The sequence below is a fragment of the Anneissia japonica genome, unplaced genomic scaffold (genome assembly GCF_011630105.1).
Source record: "Anneissia japonica isolate Jap-2015-1 unplaced genomic scaffold, ASM1163010v1 scaffold630_len175559_cov166, whole genome shotgun sequence".
NCBI classification, from domain to species: domain Eukaryota; kingdom Metazoa; phylum Echinodermata; class Crinoidea; order Comatulida; family Comatulidae; genus Anneissia; species Anneissia japonica.
The window spans coordinates 43,254-52,500 of NW_022746393.1; the positions used below are offsets into that span (position 1 = coordinate 43,254).

General features: G+C 29.4%; 1 protein-coding gene across 2 annotated transcripts in view; it reads left to right on the forward strand.

Annotated features, from left to right (window-relative positions):
* Window positions 1–4,003: 4,003 nt before the first annotated feature.
* Window positions 4,004–9,247, forward strand: part of LOC117120206 (hemicentin-2-like) — a 32,269-nt gene continuing 27,025 nt past the window's right edge. For both annotated transcript variants that reach the window (XR_004447306.1, XM_033265221.1), the window contains exon 1: window positions 4,004–4,688. The gene's annotated coding sequence lies outside the window, so the exon portion shown is untranslated. The remainder of the gene's footprint in view (window positions 4,689–9,247) is intronic.

A 9,247-nucleotide genomic window follows, 5' to 3' on the forward strand; every position in this document is an offset into this window, starting at 1 on the left:
TTCTTAAATATTGCTATTTATCTTTAATATATACAATATAATAATAATATTTATCTTTAACTATACTGAAATTATTTATTTTAAGATCAATTTGTGAGGTAATTTTTTTGTTGCTATGAATATTCGATGGTAAAATTCTGAGTCTGGGTTTTCTGCAATGTTATTTTTTTTACCATTCAACAAATCAATCTATCAGTCTGTCAGTCATCAATCAAATATTCTGTCATTAATTTATCAATCAATAATTCAACCATTTAATCAGATAATAAATCGATCAATCAACCAAATATTCATCAACTAACAATACTTAATCGATAATAATATTCAATCAATTATAAGCAGATGAACTGTGACCTTAACACTATCACAATGCCTACCGTCCAGCAAGACAGGCCTATTCCAGCCTTTATGGTTCATTAAAAAAATATTTTTCGTTGTAGTAAAGGGAAAAAAAAAAAAAAATGCTGAACCTTAATTTCGTACATTTTGGGTCAGTGGGCATGGGAACACAATAATTTTTGTTATTAACACATCTAATTTCATTTTGCTACACATAGTGATACCCATTGGCACCGACTTCTGTGATACAATTGATAATAAAAGCAGTGAAACATGTAAATATTATGAATTTTTTTGCGAGTCGCAGAAGACTTTGGCCCCACTGGGGTTCACATCCTGTTCTGTGCATTTCTCTTGCTTCTCTCTACTTTCAGTAATAATTAATACTTGATGGTATGCTGTAACATTGTGTGTGTATTTATCTGCATGCACTAATATTATGGCATAACTAGAAGTACTGCCTGCAACAGGGGTGAGCATGATAAAAATCGGTCGGAGGGCCAAAGTGAATTTTTCGATTTAAAACCGAGCCAAGATATTATAGTGGGTCGCACACATCGGGTTTAATTGATTTTTGCTAGCATGCACTTTGCCCACCAGTGTCCTACAAAGTGTCCCCGTTTATGTAAATGTTCACCAATTATAGATGTAGTCTTTCTTTCCATTCTGGTATCCTTTCCATCCCCAGTCTACCGTAAAGGATCGAATAATCATTGATCTCGAATAAGTAGTTATTCAACATTTTCTAAGCATTCTACTTTTATTTGTTTATTTTTTCCCTTGCTTATTTTAATTGAATTAAAAATTAAAAAAATAATATATGAATGACACAAATTCCTCAAAGCATGTTTCATACATCTTTGATAATTTATTTTAAATTGGTAAATTTATAAAAGTTATTATTATTATTATTATTATTATTCAATTAAATTATATGATTATACATCAAATATTTAAAATTCACAAATTTTAAATAAATTATCAAAAACAATATTTTTTTCACATAATTAAGTGAATAAATTAAATAACATAAAAATGAATATTTCTTTAGCATTTCATTTACAAGATACAGTAATGTAATAATTCAAGTCTGTAGTTTACAGTGCTATATGCTTGTTGTCTTTTTGTAGCATTAATAGGTATTTTGTTCCCCCCCCCCCCATACAGTATTGATCAACATATAATTGATTTTGTTCCCCCCCCCCCCCATACAGTATTGATCAACATATTGTGATACAGAGTTCAGAATGAAACATCAACACCAGGATCAATATCCAATATTAGCTAGACCTTTGACCCCCCATTCACATAATTCCCTCATTGTGTATTTCATTTTCTCCCAGCAGATCATAAGAAAGACAAATTACTAGTAAAAACAATCATTTTACCCTTTGATATCTCACAATAATAAATATAGTCATACCGGCAGTAATTGATATCACAGGGGGACCATTAGTGTAGTAATTTCAGAAACATGATACATACTTTGGTTTTATATTTTTGTTAATCCTTTATGCCTAAAGTAATAAATATGATATATCTAACATAAATTTCAGTGCATAATATATGACTCCAATATAATATTCACCAAAATAAATGGGTTCATATGGTTTTAAAAATTTTAAAAATAAATAAGTTTCATATTAAATGTTTGTTATACAGTAAAACCACTGTGAAGGGGACACCATTGGGACCAAAAAAACTGTCCCCTTAAATTTGAATTATTTTTTTTTCTGATACTTTGTGACCACTGTAGTTGTTTTGATACAATAAAAAAAATAAGTGTCCCCTTAATTAATAGGAGTTAAATTATGTTGATTTGACTTTTTGCACTCACAGAAAGTGTCCCTTAATACTTGAATTATTTTAAGATACTACATGCATAATGAGCATCATGATTATTCATACATAATATACCTAATTTGTATTCTCTGTTCCATGTAATTATTTATAAATATATTTATGCTTGTAACAAATTTTACTGATCTTTCATTACGACATGATTCACATGGATTAGGCGAGACTTGTTTATACCTTGTTTCGCAAACCCACAGCCCACCAATATTGATGATTTCAAATAAAAATTAAATTTGATTTTTGGCCAATTAGTGCAACCTGCTCTGACAAGAATCATGATTATTCATAAATAATATACCTAATTTGTATTCTCTGTTCCATGTAATTATTTATTAACATGTTTATGTATGTAACAATTTTAACTAATCATTCACATGGATTAGGATTAGGCCAAATTTTTTATACCTCCACGAACCCGCTGCAAACCAATATTGATGATTTTTAATAAAATTTTTGGACAATTAGCACACCTGCTCTAATGATCTTTAAAAAAATACATTCGCAAAAAAAGGCGCACCTTATGATCTAAAATCAAGGAATATTTTTGTCATTTAATTTTTTTTTTCATCATATTTCACACATGCATGTAATTTATGAGTAACTTAAACTATAATGCGCTAATATGGGTAGATATTTTTGCACAGATATGATAACGTAATCACCAATACTAATGATCATTAATAGTTAAAACCAGATGGAATAGTAATTTGCTGATAAGGGCAAATGTCATAGTAACTATATAATCACTGGTCAAATTTCTTCTGTTTCTTATTCAAGTTCAGGTTAAAGTCATATATTATTTAGTATTGTAAAATTGTCATTGATTAACATCTTTTTATTCAGAAGTTTTTACCCTTTGACCTTCCAACTTTTAATTTACAATATTCTGGAAATATATATATACTGTATATACAAATACAGCATGGTTGAGGTGTTGTATAACTGGGACTACCGCTCTCTGCTAAAAACCGTAAAACAACCATGTTGTACTTGTTTCACTGTACCTCAAAAAAAAAAATTAAGCAGCAAAACGTCAGTGTACATTAGCCATTTCGATCTGAAAGTGTAAAATTACATACTGCAGCTTGCATACTGTTTCTTCTAGGCAGGTAGTTGATTTTGGGTAGTACTGGTGTTCCCCGCGTACATTATCATGTGCAATTTACCCAAGAGATCTTGTTATTACTTAATTAATATTTAAGAGTTATAGTAATATATTAATAAATGGCTAAATAGATATAGTATCCTACATTTGCTGACCAGGGGGTGGGGGCCATCTTATGATATGTCCTACCATCATTATGTGAATCATTATTTGCCAAGTTTTTCAAATGCTAGTAAAATAAGATGGTGATTCTGACATCTTCAGTTAAAAATATACCATCTATGGTAAAAATCTCAAAAATTAAATTCAAAAGGTGCCAGGCTCATTTCATACAAATTAAAGTTCCAATATTAAGTTTTCATTGATATCAAAACACTGATTTTATTTTAATCTTTATTACATATGTAGATGAGTAGGCCTACTACCAATAGTGCATTGCAATAGTTACTAATCACTTTATTTTTGTTTGTGCTAAACATATATCTAGTACTACATATGCTAGTATTATATTTATTATTTTCCTATTATTATCAGTGTATATAGGTTTTATAAGGCCATCATAGTGAAACATGAGGCTCCAAAACAAGTTGTTACTTTAGATGGCATTGTTTATAGTAGTATGGTGGTGTGGCATTACATAGATATAGCGAATATAGTATATTGTAACACTTTTAACAAGAGAATTTAGATCCAAATATTTTATTGCAAAACAACAAAAGGTTTAATGCAGGATGAAAATTCAGTTCAACTTAAGAAAGCCCCTTTAACAATCCAAAAAATTAATAATACAGAGATTTTATGTATCTATTGTTTTTCAATATCAATAGCATGAATTTTTCTCACTTCTTGCCAAAAATTGTAAATATTTTTTGAGCAGGTGATTTCTCATACACTGGTAAAAATCTGCTACATCAAGCTCTGAATTATTTAAATCATCTCAGAAACCATCTTGGATCATTTTACGAAAACCACTTCCAACTTGAAAAATACCCAAGAATATTTTGAGGAAGCTTGCAAAAAAACAACTAGGACATATTCTGTAAGGATGGAATTTGTGAATGGCGCCACCTATTGTCACAGAGAGGTTACCATTCCTGATTAGGATAAAAAAAAACGAAGAGGAGTGAAGGTTTGAGAGGAAAGAACAAGAATATGAGAAATTCATGAACAAGTATACTGAAAAGGAAGAAGGAATCCATTGCAAGAATTAAGCAGATACCTAAAAATATCTTCGCAAGTGCTGGAAAACGAGATGAAAACATGGAAATAATGGCTGCTAGCAAATAATGCTTTGTTATACCAGGAGAGTATGCATAATGAGTTGATAAGATATGATGCTAAAAGCTACTACTTAGGAGTTATAAGCTGAAATATTGTACTACTACAGGTAAGCCTCTATCTCCATTTATATATAAAAAAAATCATTTGAAATAGAAATACATTGCATATTACAAATTATTCATCTCTGCAGAATTTTATAAAATTTTAGAATGTTTTCAGTAATTTTTAATGCAAAGAATTTCACTGCAAATAAGATATGCATATTTGTGAATTATATTTTAATTTTGCATCATGCAGATAGCTAATATTCTATTACATGCCATCGACTATGTTTGCAAAAAAAAAAAAAAAAAGAACAAACTTAAAAGATATCCGTAGCCTTATGTTGAACATTTTACGTCATGAATGTGACCTCCTGCTTTATGTGCAATTCTGACTCTCCTTTGTTCTCCGCATTTGGATTATTCATATTCAAAGCTAAATATTGTGAGATAAAAAGTGATTTATTTGAAATGAAACAGCAACATTCAAAATAAAGCCTAGAAATGCATTTCCTAACTAATTTACATAATCTGATTGTGATGTAAAATTGCTATCATAATACACTATAGAATATCTACACACAAGGTTAAATAGTGCATCGTATAAATATACATATCATATATAAATATGTTTTAAAATGTTATGGTATGCTACACAAAAGTATACAGATTGCATAACATACAACTACATAAATTATTTTTTCCATTTCAATCAATTATATAACAACACATACATATACATAGATATCTATATGTCATACAAATAATATATACAAATGTATATACATGTTTATATAATAATAATAATAATAATAAGTTACATTTATATAGCGCATATTGCACAGTGCCTCTATGCGCTTTATATAAAATTATATAAATTATAGAAAAGACTTATACATATATATTAAAAGTTATTCCAAAGTATACAGAATGTACAACATACTATTATTTGATTTATTATAATCAAATATAATAATAACTGTCTCTTATGTTTCACCAACCAGGATTTGAACACAGGACCTCTTTGCTGTTATGTATGCATTAAACCGTATGCACTAAACCAAAAGTTCAATGACATTAGGTCTTCTGTTATGTTTCATTTTAAAAATGAAAGCAAAAGGGAAGCTGTACCCAAAATGTAAACACAAACTTTTGTAAAGTATGCAAATATCACTGTTCTTCCACATTTTTCATAAAATAATTCAAATTAGTTCCTCTTTAAACTATGATTGAAAATGGTCTTCCTCTTTCATCGTTAAATTGTGCATTATTATTATAATTATAACTATTAATTGCCTGTGAAAGTAAACACCTGATGAGAACTCATAAGTAAATATTTACCAGTCTCTTAAAACATCATTTTATTATTCAAACTTTAATACAAAACCGCTTTTAGCAACAGTATAAAGTTTAATTGAGATATCAACATTTTTTCCCCATAACATTGTGTTTGTTTTTGTGTGTTCAAGTGTGTGCTTTAACTTTTATATATGTATTTGAGATTCATTGTTGCATTTTTATCTGTTTGTATTTGTATTTTGTGTAAAGGTGACTTCAGTTTGCTTCATTTACTGATGAATAAGTGACATGTGCGAAAAATTTAGCAAGTGCCCCGCACATCGCGTCCATGTGAAGGCACCTATTAACATTAGCACGCCAGAGACTAGACTCAGACCATGAATACCATGTAAGAAAAACAGACATCACAGGGATATGTAAACACTCTCAAGATATTAAGCATGGATTTAGGCAAACATTCATAATGCAAAGCTTATCTTTCACTGTGGCAATTTAGCAAGCACCCCGCACATCAGTTGCGTCCATGTGAAGACACACCCATTAGGAATAACACGCCCCCAGACTAGTCTAAGAGCATGTGTACCATGCTTAGGGCATTGTGTACCATGAAAGAAAAACAGATATCGCAAAGATACGTAACACTCGCGAAAATATTGAGCATGTTTTTGGGCGCATGTTGATGGCGTGCAGCTTATTTTTCACTGTGGCATCGCATATATCCTTATTGTCTGCGCATAATTTTTTACCGACTTTTAGCAAGGTTTGAATGCACTTGTGTGAAGACAATGGTGATTTCAGCAGAATATCTCAGCAAGTCTGAGTAACATTAGCATGCATCCCATGAAAAATTTTTCCTTGTGTAGATCGAGTGTAGTATTTTGTTAGTTTGTGTGTTAGGCGAAACTTTTTTTATTCCTTGTTTCGTGTACTTATTTTTTTAAAGATCATTGGAGGAGGGCAGAATAAAAATTTAAAAAAAAATTTTGTTATCTTATTTAGCAAATAGTTTTGCCAAAAACATCCAGACGGAGGAAAAAATAAAAATAAAATTTTATTGGTGAATGTAAAATGGGACGGTTAAATGCTTCAAATTTATATAATTATGAAGAAATATACATATTTTATCTTTGGAGATTTCAAGGCAGCGGAGGGCGTAATAAAAATTTTTTTTTAACTTTAATTTTTTTCTGAAATTTCCATTTTCTGTGGTGGCGGGTGCGCTAATTGGCCAAAAATAAAATTTTATTTTTGTTCGAAGTCATCAATACTTGCATTCGGCCAGTTCACTAGACAAGGTATAAAAAAAGTCTTGCCTTATTATCTTTGTGAAAGCAACGAAGGTGTTGTATATTGGTCATGTCTTCATGTTGTGTTTTGTAATGCGCAAAAAAGCAGCTCAAATGCTGCTTTCACTTATGTCAGTACTGTATTCTGTGTTCTTTGCTTTCTGCGTTCAAATGATGATTTTATATTTTGTATGAATTTACCTTTTTTGAGTGTTGAGTATTTTGTTTGTACGCAAATAACAGCGTTCTATTTCCTTCGTTGAATGGATTTATGTACAGTACTACCTAATATACCTGCTGCAAAGCCTAGTAATTGAATTGAACTACATTGCATATAATAACATTTTTGTAATTCTGTGTTTCATTCTAACAAAAAAAAGTATTTCACGCACACAAAATTGATTCAATTGATAATGCTGTATAAAAAAAAAATTAAATTATGTATTCAAAGATTCACCCCATTTAGGAAATGAATGAATAAAGAAATGTAAAATATTTTAGACTAAATTAATCAAAGCCTATAGCAAATACAGTATACATAAATTACTTGAGTGACTATAGAGAGTTATTCTATTGCGATAACCTCCAGAAAAACCGATAAAAGAAAAAAAAAACACAGCAGAAAGACCTGTAAACAAGTCGATTGAAATACAAGGCTTTCGTTCATGAATATTAATGATGGAATTTAGCATCAAGGTCGCATGATGCGATAGCATATGGCGTATTATTATGACCACAATAAAACAAAATGGGTATGATATGGTATACTATGATGGGGGTACCATCTTGTACTGGATGATATAGTCACAACAGGATAGAACAATAATGTATCTAAGATACGAAACTAAAGCCCTATTGATTTTCTAATAAAACGTATCATTGTCAACTCACAAGAGTATTACCGCATGAAAACAAAATTGTGTTACTTTTTTCAAAGAAAACCCACCCAGTCATTAAATCATTGAATAAAACGATGCAAAAAATACATAGTTCCTGAGGTTAAATATCCAAATCAGTTTTTTTTTTCACCTATATTGATTACAGCTACATTGCTACATTAATTATATAACTAATATGTAATATTAATTATATAATTTGATTCACTAAAAACTGGATTAAATGTCAGCACAAACAATGTCCAAATGCTGTGCACTGTTCATCAACAGTAAACAAATTTTAAAAAACAAACAATCTATATATTACAGCTTCCTGATACAAAAAAAAATACAAAAAAAAATTACTAGTAAGCAGGTTGCATTCCTGTTATATTTAATGTAGGATCATTTTTTTTCTTAATAATAATAATAATAATAATGCTTATTCATAGTCTCATTTGTTTATATTCATCTTTCCTGGGTTTCAAGCTAATTTCAGTCAGTAATAGAATATAAATCAAAGAAACATCTTTAAATATTCTATTTCTTATTGTTATTATTAGTATTATTATCGTGTTAAGAATTAGCAAACAATCAGAAATCATATTTAATGAATTCATTGCTTTTAAAATTTAAATACCATCAAATATACGTTAATACCGCAGATGTGTACTACTATTTTGTATTTAAATAATAAAGGGAACAAACAAATAACAAGTTCATTTGCATACACTTATGGCATGCATTGTCTTTAGAATTCAGACTGACCTAAAATATTTCCAACTATAATCATGCAAAACAAATAAACATAAATTATTGAATCCAACCCAAAGTAAACTTGGCAAGCCCAATCTGCCGTATTGTATCTTAAATTAGATTGTAGATCTTGGTGTATTTGCTAATTAACATATGGCACAATGGCTGTATAAAGGTCATATATGTATATACTTTACCATCTGCACCATACTAGCAATCATAACAAATAATAATAATAATAATAATAATGTAATAAGGAAAATTAAACTAATAATAATAATCATAAAATTATAATACTAATGAATGACAAACTAATTTAAATATTGAAAATAGTAATATTATTTGTAGTACTGTACTCTATTAAAATTAAATGTGTGTGTGTGTGTGTGTGGTCTCTTATACACATCT